The 19,335-nt window shown below is 47.1% G+C and overlaps 5 non-coding genes across 5 annotated transcripts; all 5 read right to left on the bottom strand.

Moving 5' to 3' along the window:
* Positions 1 to 758: 758 nt before the first annotated feature.
* On the bottom strand, positions 759 to 830 carry TRNAC-GCA (transfer RNA cysteine (anticodon GCA)). The gene has a single exon. It is a non-coding gene; the product is annotated as a tRNA-Cys (tRNA).
* A 2,149-nt stretch (positions 831 to 2,979) lies between these two features.
* TRNAC-GCA (transfer RNA cysteine (anticodon GCA)) lies at positions 2,980 to 3,051 on the bottom strand. The gene has a single exon. It is a non-coding gene; the product is annotated as a tRNA-Cys (tRNA).
* Positions 3,052 to 3,129: 78 nt separating this feature from the next.
* On the bottom strand, positions 3,130 to 3,201 carry TRNAC-GCA (transfer RNA cysteine (anticodon GCA)). The gene has a single exon. It is a non-coding gene; the product is annotated as a tRNA-Cys (tRNA).
* A 9,322-nt stretch (positions 3,202 to 12,523) lies between these two features.
* TRNAL-AAG (transfer RNA leucine (anticodon AAG)) lies at positions 12,524 to 12,605 on the bottom strand. Its single transcript has one exon. It is a non-coding gene; the product is annotated as a tRNA-Leu (tRNA).
* A 6,022-nt stretch (positions 12,606 to 18,627) lies between these two features.
* Positions 18,628 to 18,709, bottom strand: TRNAL-AAG (transfer RNA leucine (anticodon AAG)). Its single transcript has one exon. It is a non-coding gene; the product is annotated as a tRNA-Leu (tRNA).
* Positions 18,710 to 19,335: the final 626 nt, after the last annotated feature.

Here is a 19,335-nt window from a genome sequence, read left to right as displayed (position 1 = left end):
CCGTTTCCTTTGCAGCGCAAACACTGCATCGGGCGTCCAGGGGCGACGACGAGGGCCAGCTCACCGGCGACCCGGATCTGATGGGGTAGGTCATCCACGGTGACACCGCTCTTGAAGTTCAACAGCACAGTCCTCGTCGTCGAGCCTTTGTCACTGACGCCTTCAACGCGCCAGCGCTCCCGGATGACCTCCAGCACCTTGCCGAAGGCCGCAAATACCGTCTTCACATCCTCGTCGTCGACACCGTGGAGTAGCCAGTGCAGCCGCAACTTCACCGTCCGGTCCTGCGGATCGATGATGAGGCAGCGCCGCCCCTTCACCTGAAGCTCCTTGACGGCCTGCAGACGCTTTGTTGCATCAGCGCCACACATGGTGACCGCCCAGACATGGTTTATCTGGTACGCTCCCAGCGCAACGACTTCAGGCAGCAATCCGGTAGGGCGCAGGGCGTCACGAAAATCTTCAACCTTGAAAGGCCTCGCCCGGATGTCGCCGTGTAAAAACACGGTGTTCAACGCGACACGACCCGCAGGCAGCTGCGGCGAAACAATCTGATAGTCGCTATCGTCGTTCTCGTTGAGCCTGTTACCGCGGGACGCGCCCGCCTGAGCCGCTCCGTGGGAGCCCATGATTGCACGTCCGTTCGCTGTGGTGGCCGGAAGTGGAGCTGAGCTATACCCCCGGGTAAGAGCTCCCAACGAGAAGTGCCCGCCAATAATAGCTATAAAATAAGTGGAGAACAGAAAGAAAAGCTGTAAAGGGGGCACCCGGGTTTGAACCGGGGACCTCTCGATCTGCAGTCGAATGCTCTACCACTGAGCTATACCCCCGCTTTTTTTTTCTTTATTTCCTCGTTACAGAAATGCCATGCGAATGCATTGTTAAAAACAGAATCAGCTTAGCTTATGCTGACTCTCTGAAATTAAAATCGCTTGAATTTAGCCAACTCATCGAACAGCGGCAACCAATCGGGCGGTTCTTTCTGGGCTTTGTACACTTCACGCATGTAGACGACACTTTCAATAAAGTTTTCTCGCACAGAATGGGCATTCACATCAGCATGACATACCGACATTCTTGTGGACCATATACTATGGAGGCTCAGCAGCATAATAAGGTCATATGGAATATCGTTATTGCCTGTGTCTAAGTATCTGATACCACGTGGGGTTATTGGTAATGCTTTCTTTAATGTTCGTTGTAAGATGTCCCAATAAAAAAAGGGATCCCAACAATCAATGAAGACGTGATCGACAGTCTCTGGTTTTTTACACATTATACAATCGGTGGTCCACGGCACATATATTCCCTTGTCGGCCAGCCAAGTCTTTACTGGCAAGGTATTTGTGTGGAGTTTGAAGAAGAATGATTTTACCGATGGCTTCACAGGCATTCTTTTGACCCTCTTGAGGGCATCATCGCCTGAACCTCCATAGTATGCTAACCTATACATTGGAACTGGCATTAATGAGTCTGTCATATGATGGTACAATTTGTTTCTTTTGACGGAACTTAAATATTCTAGCGAGAATCGAACACTAAGCATACGGAAAGATAACACTACTTCCTGAAGGAAACCTTTCACTGGAGGGGATTCAACATTTGAACACGAAACAAGGAAGTCAGGTAACAGATTACCTAATCGCACTTGTGTCATGGTGCGCAAAAATGGATCACTGTGGTTCCGCAAGAACATAAACCGCGATACAATCTGGCGTACAAATAGGTGTGAAAGTCCAAGACCACCGCTGCGAACTGATCTGAACAGATTAGAGCTGCTGCAGCGTTCCCAAGTTGAGTTCCAAATGAACACAGCGAACACTCGATGCAGTTTCTGTACACTCACTCGCGACATGAATAGCGCTTGTAGTATGTACCATATTTTTGCAACCAGAAAAATGTTGCACACAGTGGAGCACGCGAACATTGAGAGATTGCGCCCTTGCCATGCCAGCGCTTTTTCCTTCGCCGTCTGTGTTTCCTGTTCCCAGAACTGCTTACTGTGTTTGTAATGTTCAAGCGGCACGCCAAGATATTTCACAGGCATGGTCACCCACTGTATGTTTGTGAAACTGCGTGGTTTGCTTTGCCACGCGCCATGCCAAAACCCGATGCACTTATCCCAGTTTATGGCACTACCTGTTTCTTCACAATAAGTTTTCGCCAGAGTTACCACTTCGCTGACACTGTCATAGTCATCGCAAAACACTGCTAGATCGTCTGCGTAGGACAGCACTTTCACCTCACTTTGCTGTAATTTGAAACCTCTTATTCTATCGTTCTCTTTAATGGCTAAGCAAAAAGGCTCCAGGTATATTGCGAAAAGCAATGACGAAATTGGGCACCCCTGTTTCAGAGATGAGCAGACATTGACACTTCTCGTGAGACTCTTGTTAATAATCAGCCGTGTGCTGCAGTCTGTGTACACCATTTTTAAGCCATCTTTAATCACTCATCCTATGTTCGTGTATTCTAAAATCTCGAAGAGAATATCATGAGCCACACGGTCAAATGCCTTCTCCAGGTCTAGCTGCAACATTGCAACTTTACCCTCGAAAGCATCAACGCATTCTAGAAAGCTCCTGGCGACGTGTACATTGGTAGTTATTGTGCGCCCTTTAATCCCACACGTTTGGTGGGTCCCAACTAAAAGTTTTATTACGCTCTGTAACCTTTTCGCCAGTATTTTCATAAAAATTTTATAGTCAGTGTTCGCAAGGCTAATGGGGCGGTACGATTCAACAGGCAAGCGCTCTACAGGATCGTCAGATTTTGGTATCAGGACCATCTGAGCTGTTCGGAATGACGCCGGTATTCGGTTGTTTTTGTAGAACGGCACTAAACATTTCTTCATAATTAGTGCTATTTCTGCTTTAAATGTGTTGTAGAAAGCTGCGCCCGAGTAAGAGCTCCCAACGAGAAGTGCCCGCCAACAATTGCTATAAAATAAGTGGAGAACAGCAGAAGAAAAAGCTGTAAAGGGGGCACCCGGGTTTGAACCGGGGACCTCTCGATCTGCAGTCGAATGCTCTACCACTGAGCTATACCCCCGAGTAACAGCTCCCAACGAGAAGTGCCCGCCAATAATTGCTATAAAATAAATGGAGAACAGCAGAAAAAAAGGTGTAAAGGGGGCACCCGGCTTTGAACCGGGGACCTCTCGATCTGCAGTCGAATGCTCTACCACTGAGCTATACCCCCCAGAAACAGTACCCAGCTGAGGTTTTTTAGCGCACGAAAAGGGACGAAAGACAGTGGCAAGACGCGGACACAGCGCTAAAACTGGGGTTTTTTAGGGCATGAAGAGGAACGAAAGACGCTAGCGCTGTGTCCGCGTCTTGCCACTGTCTTTCGTCCCTTTTCGTGCGCTAAAAAACCTCAGTTATGGAATACCAACACGCCCTAACCTGCGCTCTTTCAAGTACCCAGCGATAACAACACACCGATAATTGCTATAAAAATTCGAGCACAAAACCACATAAATGCTAAGAAGGGGGGGGCGGGCACCCAAGTTTGAACCGGGGACCTCTCGATCTGCAGTCGAATGCACTACCACTGAGCTATACCCCCGAATTTTTTTTCTTTATTTCCAGATTTCGTCAATTATACGTCACACAAGAATTCGTATCTCTGAATTCAACATAACTGGACACATGTCGATACATACTAAGAACGGGACTTTCAGCTCGTCCCGTGTAGCTTAGTTTAGTAAGGTTTAAGCTCCAATAACTTTTCGATTATGGGCAACCATTCAGGTGGCTCGTTAAGAGCATTTAACACATCTCTAACATATGAAATACTTTCAGCAGAATATATCTTGGCTGTCTTGGGATCCACATGCTCGTGTCTGAAATCCATTCTTGTTTTCCAGATACTGTGCATTGTAACCAACATCATAACATCATATGGCACGTCCGCTGTTTGTGCAAATGTCAAGAACCGAATTCCGAATGGCGTTAGCGGAAAATCCTTTTTAAGCGTCCTCTGTAGGACGTCCCACAAGCAAACTGAATCAGAGCAATCTAAGAAAATATGTTCAATTGTTTCTGGCTTGTTACATATCATACAATTTACACCCCAAGGCAGATAGATACCTTTTTCTTTTAACCATGGTTTAACAGGGAGCGTGCCACTGCGCAGCAAGAAAGCGTTTTAGTTGACGCTCTAATAGGCATTTTTTTTAAAACGTTTGAGTACATCCCGTTCGAGTTCTAATGTATACTTTGCACGATATAAAGGTGCAGGGCATAGCACATCAACTAAATCCTTATACAATTGTTTTTTGCTTACTGATGACAAATAATCTATTAACCAAATAACCTTACCACGGCGCCTTTATATCTTTCCTCAGCAATGCATTCGATCTGTCTTTTCACTTCTTTAATTTCTTTTCGGAACAATCCGGGTATCGTGCATTTAGAAGATAGTCAAGTGTGGCTTGTAGCTCGTTTTCTTCTTGTTTTTCTTTGTACCGTAGGATGCTTGACCTCTCAATTGGGCGCATTTTTACTTCAGTTTTAAAATTCTCCCATACCGCGGCAAAGCTTGTGGTATCATTAATCAGAGCTTCTTTGCACTTTTGGCTCACCAGTTTAACAAACGCTTCGTCTTTCAAAAGGTTTTCATTGAACTTCCACAGGTCCCAATTAAACCCACTTGTTTTTTTTTTATTACCTACTTGGAACATTACAAGACTATGGTCACTAAAGCTAAAGTGTTTCACTATATAGTTGCTACAAAAAGCCAAGATACTTTGGGAAATGTACACGCGATCTAATCTAGCGTGGCTTTGAAGCTGAAAGTGTGTGAACTGCGCATGATTTCCGCGAAGAACATCACCAACGTCCACAAGGTCACACTCCTCTGTTAAAGCTCGAAGCTGTAGTGCACTTTTGTCACCAACTGGATTATTACTAACCGTGTCTTCAGGCATGCAAACGTAGTTGAAGTCACCAAGTAACACGACAATTCTGTCACACTTTAAGAAATTAGCTGCGTAATAAAAAAAAAATTTTGTGTCAGAACATGTATTAGGTGCGTATACACAAATAATTCGCCATTTTTTACCATGCAGAGCAATATCGCAAAGTGCTAATCTGCCATCTTGAGAAGTTGTGACACTTTCTTCAATAATACCAATAGACCGTTTTAAAAGAATGACACATCCTCCCGACTTTCCAATGGCATTGCATACACAGACATTAAAATTTGCTTTATAGTTATCAGCCATGCGGTCAGCCTGCTCCTCGCTCTCAATTTTTTATTCTTGTAACGCTAAGATGTCGATATCATTTTTAATTAACAGTCGATTTAACTGTACTTGTCGCTTTCTTGCCGTTAACCCTCTTACATTTAGCGTACCCATCCGAAGCGCTGACGGTAATTTAGAAGACATCGAATGTGACGGGTCAAGCCGACCGCAGTGCGATAGATTCATGATTCCGGGACTCAGACTCACAGTCTCACGCCGCTCTACAAGACGTCTTCGCTGTGTGAAACGAGGCCGAAGCGTGTTCTTTGGCGGCACACATTACCGACACACAGCGCTGCTCGTCCGAACCCAGTTCAACCGTCAAGTGCTATTCCGGTCAGCAACCCCGCTAACACGGGGCACTGTCGGTGTGGTCCCTTTGTCTGGCGGCACCTTGGGTTTTACTTTAAGCGAACTTCTTGTGCTGACTGGTGTCTTCAGGAGTGGCTCACCAGTGCAGTCGTCGCCTCGCTTGCCGACGTCTTCATTCCGTTCACGCGGCCTCTTTGAGACAGCTGAAGTGCCGCTTTTGCCTCCGTCTTTGTCGGCGTCTTCCTTGTTAGGTTCTAACTCATAGGTTTCCATGGCGGTCGCAGGAACGCTTGTGTTATCCGAGACTTTATCATCTTCTGCTGTTTCTTGTAGCTCGTTGACATTGCAGTCCTCACTGTCGTCCTTTCGTTCAGCGTTTTTAAAGGAGGGTTGCGTTAATGGCTTGCCGCCAGAGCTTGATACTTCCCCACCCACACTGGTGGTTTCCTGCGCATCGACCGGGTTCGACCGGGTCCATGGGGTGCTTGTTCACGGTGTCATTTCTACCGGACCCTGTTACGTTCGTGTAGCTACGCACACACTGGGTCTCGTCTTGGCCATAACGACGGCAGAGCCCGCAGTGTGGAACTCGGCACTCGCGCCGTATGTGACCCGTGCCTTGGCACCGGAGGCAGATACGTGCACTAGTCCCTGGTACGTGCACTAGTGCATGGTCTTCACCGACGCGGAGCTGGTGTGGCAGGTCTTCCTCGGTGTAGCCAGCCTTCAGGCGCAGCGACACCAGACGCGTGTGGGAACCCTTGTCGTTACAGCCTGCCACACGCCACGTCTCCCTCGATATATCGCTAATAGTGCCGTAGGGCGCCAGGGCAGTTCTCACGTCTTCATCGGGTGTGGTGTGCAGGAGCCAATACAGCTTCATCCTGATGTCTTGGTTGCAAGGGTCTATCACAACACACCACTGCTCCTTAACAATGAAGGCTGGGGCTGTCAAAATCTTCTGCTTGGCTTTTCCGTCTTTGAATGTTATAGCCCAGACGTGATTCATGTGATACGCCCCTAGGGCCACAACTTCCGGCATGAGCTGCAGACGGTCTAAAGCATCTCGGAAATGTTCGACACGGTATGGCCTTGTCTTTACATCAGCGTGCAAAAGAATAGTAGTCGTAACGGTCGTACCTGAAGGCAGCTGCGGTAAAATGATCTGTTATTCCTGCGATGTCGTATCGTTCAACCTGATGCCGTGACCCAGCTGGGCCGCTGAAACCGCCCCTGAGGAGCAAGACATTCTGCGTCCGCACCGTACGGTAGCCGGAATTAGAATCTCTCGACCACGATACCACGGTTCTACTGCAGTATGACGATCGCATGCGCCTTTCACCGACGCGCGTGCGTAAAGAAGCAAAACAATCTGGCAGTGGTGGGATTCGAACCCACGCCTCCGAAGAGACTCGTGCCTTAAACCATCGCCTTAGGCCGCTCGGACACGCTACCACGACTCTACTGCAGCATGACGATCGCGTGCGCCTTTCGCCGACGCGCGTGCGTAAAGAAGCAAAAGGATCTGGCAGCGGTGAGATTCGAACCCACGCCTCCGAAGAGACTGGTGCCTTAAACCAGCGCCTTAGACCGCTCGGCCACGCTATGTTTTTTTTTAACTTATTGCCTATTGGCGATACAATACGAAAAAAACATGGAATGGCTCAATTCACAATTTTGAATTCAAAGGAAAACCACATTCACAATGAATAAAAAGGTGATAAAAACACTGGCTGTATTATATAAGATACAGCTTGGTTAAAGGTATTTCGTTGCCGTGAGTTGGTCAAAGATCCATAGCCATTCTGGGGGCTCGCATGAAGACCTATATACGTCGCGTACATATACAATATTTTCAACAAAATACTCTTTTGGTGGTCGTGCAACTTGGTCTGCATTTCTGACCACCATTCGCGTCCTCCAGAGACTGTGCATGCACAACAACATTATTAGGTAATACGGCACTTTCTCTGTTTGCTCAACAGGCAGACACCTTATCCCGAAAGGTGTTAATGGGAAATCTTTTTTGAGAGTTCTCTGTAGGATGTCCCATAAGAATCTGGAATCCCAGCAATTCAAGAAAATGTGCTCTATTGTCTCTGGCTTTCTACAAATGATGCAGTTGACGCTCCCAGGCACAAAGATACCTTTTTCTTGGAGCCAAGGTTTGACATGGAGTGTGCCGCAGTGTAACATAAAGAAGAAAGTTTTGGTAGAAGCCTTTACAGGGAAACCTTTTACACGTTTCAGCCCATTCCGCTCTTGTCCTAAATGATATGCTGAACGATAAATCGGTGTAGGGCACATGACATAAATAAGGTCCTTGTAAAGCTTCTTTCTGGAAACATCTGAAAGATGATCAGATGATCTACTGAAAAATGCGCTCTGAGAAAACGGACACTATCCACAACTTCACGCACAAATCCTTTCACAGCTACATTACGAAGCGTGTGTGACGTAACAATAAAATCAGGCAATGCATCACACAATTTCACTTGCATAACAGTGCGCAAAAACGCGTCAGTTTGGTCGCGGAAAAACACAAACCTCGACACGACCTGTTTCAAGAACAAATGAGATAAACCTACACCTCCATTCCCCACCGCATGAAACAAGTTTACACGACTCATCCTTTCCCAACCAGATGCCCACAAAAAAACAGAAAATATTCTGTGCAATTTCTGCACACAAATCCTTGACATACACAACACTTGTAACATATAAAACACTTTCGCTACCAAAAACAAGTTACACACCGTCGCACGGGTGAAAATAGGTATATTTCGTCCGCCCCACTTTGATGTCTGTGCTTTCATTTTTTCAGTTGGCTCTGCCCACTGGCTCATTGCATCTTTATAATATTGAAGCGGAACACGAAGGTAGCTGGATTGCACAGTTGTGAACTTTGTGCTTTCATAGTATTCTGGCTTATCTTCACATTCTCCGTGCCAGAAACCTAAACACTTCTGCCAGTTTATGGCACTGCCAGTAAAGCTACAAAATTCTTTCGCACCTTTTACGGCTTCTTTAATGCCTGTTTTGTCTCCTCAAAAAATTGCAATGTCATCTGCGTAAGACAAGATTTTAATTTCATGTGTGAAAAATTAAATTATGGGGTTTTACGTGCCAAAACCACTTTCTGATTATGAGGCACGCCGTAGTGGGGGACTCCAGAAATTTTGACCACCTGGGGTTCTTTAACGTGCACCTAGATCAAAGTACACGGGTGTTTTCGCCCCCATCGAAATGCGGCCGCCGTGGCCGGGATTCGATCCCGCGACCTCGTGCTCAGCAGCCCAACACCGTAGCCACTGAGCAACCACGACGGGTTTCATGTGTGAAGAAACGGAAACCTCGTATATTCTGGTTGTTTTGCACTTTAAGACAAAAAGGTTCCAAGAACATTGCAAATTATAATGCTGAAATCGGATCTCCCTGTTTCACACCAGTTACAACTGATATTCGATCACTTAATGTCTTATTAATTATTAGATTGGTAGTACAATCAGTGCAAGCCATTTTTACCCCATCTAGGACTACCTTGCCAACGTTAGTATATTCCAGTAATCTAAAGACCGCCTCGTGTGCTACCCTATCAAAGGCTTTCTCAAGGTGCAGCTGTACCATCGCCACGTGCCCGCATACCGTATCGCAGCACTCCAGTACACTTCGAGCTGTATGAACATTCGTAAAAATTGTCCTCCCCTTTATGCCACATGTTTGGTGTTTACCAACTACCAATGTTATTACACTTTGCAGTCTTTTAGCTAACACTTTAATGAATATCCTGTAATCAACATTTGCAAGACTTATAGGCCGATATGCTTCCACTGAAAGTAATTTCGAGGGGTCATCTGTTTTAGGTATTAGTACAATATGGCTTGTTTTAAAAGATGGAGGCATTCCATGGCTGTCATACGCTTCATTATTAACATGGTAGAGTATTCCAGCCAATTCCTGTTTAAAAGCTTTGTAGAATGACGCGCCAAGGCCATCAGGCCCAGGCGACTTTCCTACACTTAACTCCTTTATTGCTGTTTCGATTTCATTAACACTAATGGGAGCTTCCAGTGTCTTTTTCGCATCATCGTCCAACCTCGGCATTAGTGGCATAAATTCTGTAAAGAAACCTTCGTGTACAGGTGTCTTACACCCCAGCAAACCCGTGTATCTTTCAACAAATGCTTTCTGGATCACATTTTGGTCAGTAGTGACTTCATCACGATAGCAAATTCCTTTGATTTCGTTCTTTGCGCCGCAGCATCTTTTGTCTCCCAGTGCACGCTTGGTTGGGGTTTCCCCCAGCCTGAGCCGTTCAGCCCGCGTTCTTATCACGGCCCCTCTGTATTATTCAGCTTCCATGGCTTCCATCTTATAACTTCTTTAATCTCTTTTGAGAACAGTCCAGGTATTGTGGTTTCAGCATTTAAAAGATAGTCCAGAGTATTTCGCAGTTCTTTTTCTTCTTGTTTAGATTTGTGCCGCAGTGCGCACGCTCTATCAATTGCAGTAATTTTAACATCGATTTTAAATTGTTCCCACAACGCACCAACACTGTCAAACTTATCAGAGTTAACAGCTTCAATTTTTTTCTGTCACTGCCCGCATAAAAGTTTCATCATGTAGCAACTTTTCGTTAAGCTTCCAAAGATTCCAATTAAACTGTGAAATTTTTCGTTTTGTGCCTATTTCAAACATGACCAGGCTACGGTCGCTGAAGCTTACATGCTTTACCATGTATTTGAAGCATAATGGCATAAGGCTTGCTGAAATGTATGCGCCATCTAACCTGGCATGACTCGCACCTTGGAAATGCGTATACTGCACACAATTACCACGGAGTACATCCCCCACATCAAACATATATTTTTCTTGTGTAATTGTGTTCAATAGATCAGCGCTCACATCTCGAATAGGTACATTTTTCACTGTGTCCTCAGGCAAGCATACACAATTAAAATCACCAAGAAGCCCAACATTCCTTTCACAAGACAAAAACGGTTCAACATACTCGAAGAAAACCTTGCGCTCCCTCTCTCTATTCGGGGCGTAGATGCACAAAAGGCGCCACTCAGCTTCATTAAAAGAAAAATCACACAGGACTAGCCGACCATTTTCACTGGTGAGGACTGCTTCCTCTAATATTCCGATACTATTACGCAAAAAAGGGCACATCCTCCGGACTTGCCAGCAGCATGGCACACACAAACATTATATCTTGCTTTAAAGGTCTCGACCATCCGGTCTGTTGCTTCCTGACTCTCGATTTTTGTCTCCTGAATAGCCAAAATATCCATGTCATTATCGAGCATTAGGCGACTAACTTGCACTTGCCGTCGTCTTGCTGTCAATCCCCGTACATTCAACGTTGCAAACCGAAGTGCAAGAAGATTTGGGTCAATTGTCTTATTTTTTTTACAATACCTAATACGCTACGCAAAGACAGGAGAGGGAGACTTACATCACTGCTCAGTGTGCACAGCAGGCGGATTCGTCCAGACTGGTAATGAGCCCGGCTTCAACCTTGAAGACACTCAACTCAACCAAAGTATCTACATGATTGTCCCCGTACATACAGTTGAACAAGAAGACACGAAAGTACCCCCGCTAGCGCGGAGGCACTCGCGGCCCTTGCAACCGGTCTGGTGGGACCGTCGGCTTGGGCTTGAAGCTGCTCCGACGAGGGGTCGTTGACTTCAGCGGCGGTGGTCCCACAGCGCTCGTTGGGTCGGAGCAATCCTCGTCGCTAGCCACCTTCTCATGAGATCTCTTAGTAACAGCTGTTGCAGGTTGACTTTCTTTTTCACTTTTCGGGAGTGCCTCGTTCTCCGAGTCATTCTGCGAAGTCGATGCGCCACCTCCAAGATTTGTTTCCATCTCGGGAGTACTTTCGGGTGTGCTTGGGTGGGCCGGTTGTCGTTTTTCGTCCACTGTACTTAATTCTTCGTCCTTTACAGAAGACGCTACAGGCGGGTTCTCTTGCCTGCTCGCCTGATGCCCACTTCCCACAGAAGCTTCTTCGGCGTCGGCCTGGTCCATAAGGTGCTCTTGCACAATGTTGCTTCCGCCTGTTCCGGTTACATTGGCATAGCTGTGTACACACTGGCTCTCCTCGTGGCCCTAGCGGCGGCAGGCACCGCAGCGCGGTACCCGGCACTCGCGCCGTATGTGACCGGTGCCGTGGCACCGGAGGCAGAGCGGCGCTCTACCAGATACGAATACAAGTGCGTTGTCTTCACCTATGAGCAACTGGTGCGGCAGGTCTTCGACCATCAAGCCGGACTTCAGGCGCAAGGACACCAAACGTGTGTAAGAGCCCTTCTCGTAACAATCTGAGACACGCCACTTCTCTTTGTAAATTTCAATAACTTTGCCAAAAGGTGCCAAAGCTGTTCGAACTTCGTTGTCGGGCGTGGTGTGCAGGAGCCAGTGAAGCTTCATCCGCACATCCTGTTTGCACGGGTCAATAACGACGCACCGGTGCTCCTTGACGCTGAACGCCTCGAGTGAAAGCATTTTTTTCTTCGTGTCTTCATCCTTGAAGGTTATCGCCCACACATGATTAATTTGATAGGCCCCAAGGGCCAGCACTTCTGGCATAAGCTGTACTCGGGCAAGCGCATCGCGAAAACGTTCTACGCGATACGGTCTTGCTTTTAAGTCACCATGCAAAAACACTGTCTTAGAAACCGTCATACCTGATGGCAGATGAAGCAAAACAAGCTGATATTCCTGCGTAGTCGTATCCGTAAACCTGATTCCATGGCCCTGCTGGGCCACTTCAACCACCCCAACGGAGCAAGACATTCTGCGACATTCTACCGTACCGGCTAGACAATCGGCTACCGTACGGTAGCCGAAAGTAGAATCGACCGCTCGGCCACGCTACCACGTTTCTACTGCTTATGACGATTGCGTGCGCCTTTCGCCGACGCGCGTGCGTAAAGAAGCAAAACGATCTGGCAGCGGTGGGATTCGAACCCACGCCTCCGAAGAGACTGGTGCCTTAAACCAGCGCCTTAGACCACTCGGCCACGCAACCTTTTGTTTCTTCTTTATTGCCTTTTCACAAACACCAACAAAAAGGATGAAATACAGAATATGTAGATATTCTAAAAACACCAGCCACAGCTCGGCCAGTATAAGGCGCTTAAAATGGCTTCACAGAAGCCAATTGGTCTAGTACAGGTAGCCATTCCTGGGGTTCCTGCGCGACATGTTCTCTGAACATGTCGCGTGTGTATGTAATACTCTCAACAAAATAGTGTCTTGCTGAGTGAGCCTGCATATGACAATGCCTGATATTCATTCTCGTCTTCCATACGCTATGCATGCAAAGCAGCATTAGCATATCACTCGGCACTTCCCGTGTTTCTGCACGTGGAAGAAACCGGATTCCAAAAGGGCTTATTGGCAATTCTTTTTTAAATGGTCTTTGTAGGACGTCCCACAGAAATACGGCGTCGTGGCAGTCCAGAAAAATATGCTCTATGGTTTCCGGCTTATTACAGATTAAGCAGTTTACTGACCAAGGTACAAAGAAACCTTTACTTTGTAACCACGGCATTACAGGGAGAGTGTCGGTATGTATTTGAAAAAATAACACTTTTACTGAGGGTCTCACTGGCATTCTTTTAACACGCTTTAGCACACCGCGCTCAGGACCTAGCTTGTAGGCCGCTCGGTAAACCGGTAATGGTAAAAATACATCAAGAATATCAGAGTACAAACGCTTTTTCGTAACACCACACAAGTATTCATATGAAAACCTTGCCTTGAGCAGGCGTACAGAAGTGACTACTTCACCCAAATAAGGACTGAGACTGAGCGGTCCAGCTTCCAAAGAAAAAGATGATACGACAAAGTCAGATAAAGAATCCCGCAATCGTGCTTGGATCACAGTTCTCAGAAAAACATCAGTTTGATCCCGCACAAAGAAGAATCTGCTCACCAGCTGCTTGAAAAATAGGTGTGAGAGCCCTAGCCCACCATTTTTCACCTTGTGAAACAAATTGCACCGGCTTGTGCGTTCCCATTGCGATTCCCAAATAAAGGTCGCAAACACTCGGTGCATTTTTTGAACCGAAGTTCTTGCCATGGCCATCACTTGCAACACGTAGAACACTTTTGCAATTAAAAACATATTACAAACGGAAGCTCTTGCGAACATTGAAAAGTATTTGGCCACCCCATTTATCGGTAGCACTTTTGACGCATTTATTTTCCTCAGACCAATATTCATCAGCATTGCGGTAGTTATTTAGCGGGACACCGAGGTACTTTCCTGGGGAGATGGTCCAATTCATATTACAGTACACTTCGGGTGTGCTCTGCCAGTTGCCATGCCAAAATCCAAGGCATTTCGGCCAACTGATCGCGCTACCAGTTGCTATGCAGAACGCCTTAGCTACACAGACAACTTCCTGCACGCTTCTAGCATCAGTGCAAAACACGGCTATGTCGTCCGCGTACGCTAAGACCTTAATTTCACTGCTGAAAGACGTGTAGCCTCGAATACATGGTGTTGCAAACAAACGTAAACAAAAAGGCTCCAAGTACGAGGGCCGTTTTTTTTTTCAATCTCCGATCGCTCCGTGCAGGCGCTACGCGGGCAGCAGAAAGCGGACATGCGCTGTAGGTAACTGCGCAGCTCTCGCACTACACACTCCGCCATTGTTGACATTCAGGCGTCAGTCGGCATTGTGCTACAGCCACATAAACATGGCTGCCATTATTGTTGCTCCCGCCAAGTGTGAATTGCGAAGTGTTATTCGTTTTCTACAGGCTGAAGGCCATGGTGCTGCAGAAATCCATCGGAGAATGAGTCGAGTGTATGGGGAAAACTGCATGAGTGATGGTGTTGTGCGTGAATGGTGTCGAAATTTTAAAGATGGACGAAATGATGTGCATGATGAAGGGGGCCAAGGACGCAAATCTGTCGTTTCAGATGACCTGGTTCAACGAGTTGACAGAATGGTTAAAGAAAACCGCAGATTCACCATTACTGCTTTATCTGCGGAATTTCCAGAAGTTTCAAGGTCTGTTTTGTACTCTATTGTTACTGAACGGTTACGCTACAAAAAACTTTGTGCACGTTGGGTCCCAAAAATGTTGACGGACGGCCACAAAACTCGAAGAATGGCGTCAGCTTTGGAGTTCCTTGAGCGTTATCAGGATGAAGGAGACAACCTTTTGGAATCAATCGTGACTGGGGATGAAACCTGGATTCAATACGACACGCCGGAAACAAAACGACAATCGCAACAATGGATGCATTCAAATTCACCAAACAAACCAAAGAAATTCAAAAAAACCCTTAAACAAAAGAAAGACCATGGCTACTGTGTTTTGGGATCAACAAGGTGTGTTGCTTGTGGAGTTTATGGAGCCCGGAACCACAATCACTGCAGCTGTTTATTGTGAAACTTTACGACGTTTGCGTAGAGCCATTCAGAACAAACGAAGAGGAAAGCTGACCACTGGAGTTCTTCTGATCCATGACAATGCCCGTCCACACACTGCTGGAGCAACTCAACGGCTTCTCTAACAATTTGGATGGGACATTTTCGATCATCCGCCATACAGTCCAGACTTAGCACCCTGCGACGTTCATCTTTTTCCTGGACTGAAGACGTGGCTTGGTGGTAAGCGCTTTCAAACCAATGGCGACCTTCAAACCAACGTCGAGGACTACTTGAATTCATTGGCGGCAACTTTTTTTGAAGAGGGTATTGCAAAGCTTGTCCTCAGATATGACAAATGCCTCAATCTCTTCGGTGATTATGTCGAAAAGTAACCGTAACTGTACTAATCTTTTGGTAATAAAATTATTGTTTTAGATGAACTTGTCTTTTATTTATAGCCTATCGGAGGTTGAAAAAAAAAGGCGTCACAACATTCTAGAATTGATCTCATTATGTGTATGTTTGTGCTAATGGTACGTCCCTTGATGCCGCATGTTTGGTGACTACCTACTATGGTTTCCATTACTGATTGTAACCTGCCAGCGATCATCTTCGTGAATACTTTGTAATCATTGTTGGTAAGTGATATTGGTCTGTACGACGTTACATGTTTTAGTTTCGTAGGCTCGTCGGTCTTAGGGATGAGTACAGTGTGCGCTTCCGCGAAAGAATATGACAATGAGTTTACTTCATACGCTTCGTTAAAGACGTCCGCGAGAAGAGGCGAGAAGTCTGATTTAAACTGTTTATAAAAGGTGGCGCAAAGGCCATCCAGACCCGGCGATTTTTCAGTTTTTAAGTTATCAATTGCCTTTTCCACTTCACGTGCTGATATCGGTGCCTCTAGTCTGTTCTTCGTGTCGTCGCCGAGTTGCGGAATGCGTCCCAAAAACGTGGCTCTGAAGGCATCTACGTCAACAGGACTCGATGCAAAAAGCTGTTGAAAGTGCTGGAAAAACAGATGTGCTATGTCCTCAATGTCGGTTATTTCGTGATTATCTACTTTAAGTACATCTACGTGGTTACGCCGTGCATGCCTCTTTTCAAGACCGAGCGCGCGTTTAGTTGGAGCCTCATCTGCTGTCAATGCCTCTGCCCTTGCGCGTATAATTGCTCCCCGATATCGCTCTTCATCGCATAGCTCCAATTTCGATTTGATGCTACGTACGTCTTTGTATGCGCCTGGTTGGCTGCACTCTAAGGCCGTTAACTTTTCCAACACGACCCTTAGTTCTTTCTCTTTAACTCTTTCTTCGTACCTTATTTTGCAAGAGCGACCGATGACGGCAAGTTTAATTCGTTGTTTAAAATTTTCCCACCTTTCGGTGACTCGCACCACGTTGTTATTTCCCACTTCTTTCAAATATTCCTGTACTTTGCTTAGAAAAAGCTTGTCAGTTAACAATTTGGAATTCATTTTCCTCATCTCCCACGTGAAAGTGTGGTGTTCTGCTTTGCGTCCAACATACGTCTTGACCAAACAGTGACCAGTGAATGAAAGAGGCGTGACACCATAGCTGTTACACAGGGGTATTACGTCTAGTGACACGTACATTCTGTCTAGACGAGCGTGACTATTGCCCTGGAAGTGTGTGTAATGAGCGTCGCCTGTTCCAACCAGACAGTCAGCCACGTCGTCTAGGTCGAACTCGGCTAATAATTCAGTAAGGACATGGCAGCTTTTGTCATTTGTTCTTCGGCCTGTTCTGTCTTGATCTCGGAGTACAGAATTAAAATCCCCCAGAATTATCACTTTTCTGTTCATGCAAATGTGCGTCCTTAAGGATGAAAAATACAGAGTGCGCTCTTCACAAACATTGGGTACATATACACACAGAACACGCCACGACTCATTACCAACAGTAAAGTCAACGTACACTAATCTGCCTGAAGGGCATGAAAAATAATTTTCGATAGATAAGCCGGGAAGTCTCCTAATGAATAAAATAACACCCGTTGACGCACGTTTAGCATGGCTCACTACCGCGTAATACAAAGACATAAACCTTAGCACCATGCCCCGGGTCTCCTCCTCCCCTTCAACCTTTGTCTCTTCCACGGCCAGAACGTCGAGGTCTTGGTCCACCATCATCCGGTACACTTGGCTTTGTTTACGCTTGGCGGCCAGACCTCTCACGTTTAGCGTGCCTAAGCTAAGCGTTGGGTTGGTTGCCATTGATAATACGGGAAAGTGAGAGAGGCCCGGAGCACGGTGCTCACCACAACGTCTAGCCAGCGGCTAGACGCCTCCGGCACCGTCCGGTGGTCTAGTGTGGTCCGCGGACGGCTGTGGCTTGTTGCCGGCCTTCCTATCACGATGAATGTTTGGAGAGGGCTTGAAGCTGCTCCTTCTCGTCAAAGTTGTCTTTGCAGGTGGCCCGTCGGCATGGTTCTTTGCAGCTGTTTTCCCGTCGGTAGCTTCTAGCGGCCTCTTAAAGGTAGCGTTGCCGCTCGTATCCATAGGGTCGCTGGTTGGGGGCGGATCCCCACCTTCTGTCTCGCATGCGGCTTCATCAACTACAAGGCAGTTTTCCTTGCTTTTCGCCCGCTCTTCTGCAGGACCCGTTGTCGTCCCATCTTTCTTTTCGAGGGTAACAAATACATCTTCCGTATCTTTCGCTGCCTTCGATGTCGCCTCTGCATTGCTGGCGCTCTCCTTATCACCAGCCCCCTTGGCAGCGTCCTCGGCTTCAGCAGCATCCATCGTCATCTGCGCGAAGACCTCGTTCGCTGGTGGCCCCACAGCTGCAGCGTACGTGCGCACGCACTGATCTTCGGAGTGTCCAAAGCTGCGACATCGAGCGCAACGCGGCACCTTGCACTCGCGACGGACGTGTCCGACACCCTTGCAACGTAGGCACTGCATCGGCCGTCCAGGCGCTATGACAAGGGCCAGTTCACCGGCAATTCGGATTTGGTGCGGCAGGTCATCGACTTTCATCCCGCTCTTCACCTTCAACAAAACGGTCCGCGACGTTGAGTCCTTGTCGCCTACGCCTCTGACACGCCATCGTTCTGTCGTCACTTCCACGACCTTGCCAAAGGCTGCTAGCGCTGCCTTTATATCTTCGTCCGCCACCCAATACAGCCGCCAATGAAGGCGGAGGCGTACCTGTTGGTCTTGAGGGTCGACGATTACGCAGCGACGCCCCTTCACGCTGAGCTCTTTCAACGCCAGCATCGTTTTCGTTGTCTCGTCACTCGAGAAGGTGACTGCCCATACGTGAGTTGTCTGGTAGGCTCCAAGGGCCATGACCTCCTCCTGCAGCAATCCAGTCGGGACGAGTGCATCTCGGAAGTCTTCGACCCTATAGGGCCTTGCTCGCACGTCGCCATGCAAAAACACGGTGTTTTTCACGACAGGTCCCTTGGGCAGTGGTGGCAAAATAAACTGGTAGCTCGCTTCCTCGTTATCGCCGATAAGCCTGTTACCGCTGCCAGTGGCCGCAAAAGCCGCTCGTTCGTAGCCCATGATTCACACGTCCGTACAGCTCGGCTGCCGGAAGCAGAATCGCTCGGCCACGCTACCACGGTTATACTGCAGTATGACGATCGCGTGCGCCTTTCGCAGACGCGCGGGCGGGAAGAAGCAAAACAATCTGGCAGCGGTGGGATTCGAACCCACGCCTCCGAAGAGACTGGTGCCTTAAACCAGCACCTTAGACCACTCGGCCACGCTACCACTTTTTTTTCTTTATTGCCGGATAATCACAGATACAGGACATTGACCATACTAAGGTAAGAACAAAACAAAGTGTTACATAGCCATTACATATACTTCTCGAAATGCACGTGTCAAAAACGCTTTAAGGTCACCAGTGTATCCAGTACAGGTAACCAGTCTGGTGGTTCAGCCTGAGATTTATACACTTCTCTTATTTGTGAAACACTTTCAACAAAATATTGTGTGGCTGGTTTGGCGTCCACATCAGCATTTCGTACGGCCATTCGTGTTTTCCATATGCTGTGTAGGCTCAGCGTCCTGATCATGTCATAGGGCACGTCGTTTTCTTTTTCAACTGGGAGAAAGCGGATACCGTAGGGTGATATAAGGAGCTCCTTTTTCAGCGTTCTCTGCAAGACATCGCAGTGGAATATTGCATCCGTGCAGTCTAAGAAAATGTGTTCGATTGTATCAGGCTTTGAACAAATGAGACAAATAACTGACCACGGTACGAACAGTCCTCTCTCTTGCAACCATGGTTTAACTGGCAAGGTATTGGTATGGTGCTGAAAGAAGAACACCTTAACTGAGTAGCGGACTGTCATTCTTTTAACACGTTTCAACACGTCTCCTTCTGAGCCTAC

This window comes from Dermacentor andersoni, chromosome 1 (genome assembly GCF_023375885.2).
Source record: "Dermacentor andersoni chromosome 1, qqDerAnde1_hic_scaffold, whole genome shotgun sequence".
In the NCBI taxonomy this organism is placed as follows: Eukaryota; Metazoa; Arthropoda; class Arachnida; order Ixodida; family Ixodidae; genus Dermacentor; species Dermacentor andersoni.
This window is presented reverse-complemented; position numbering and strand designations above follow the sequence as displayed.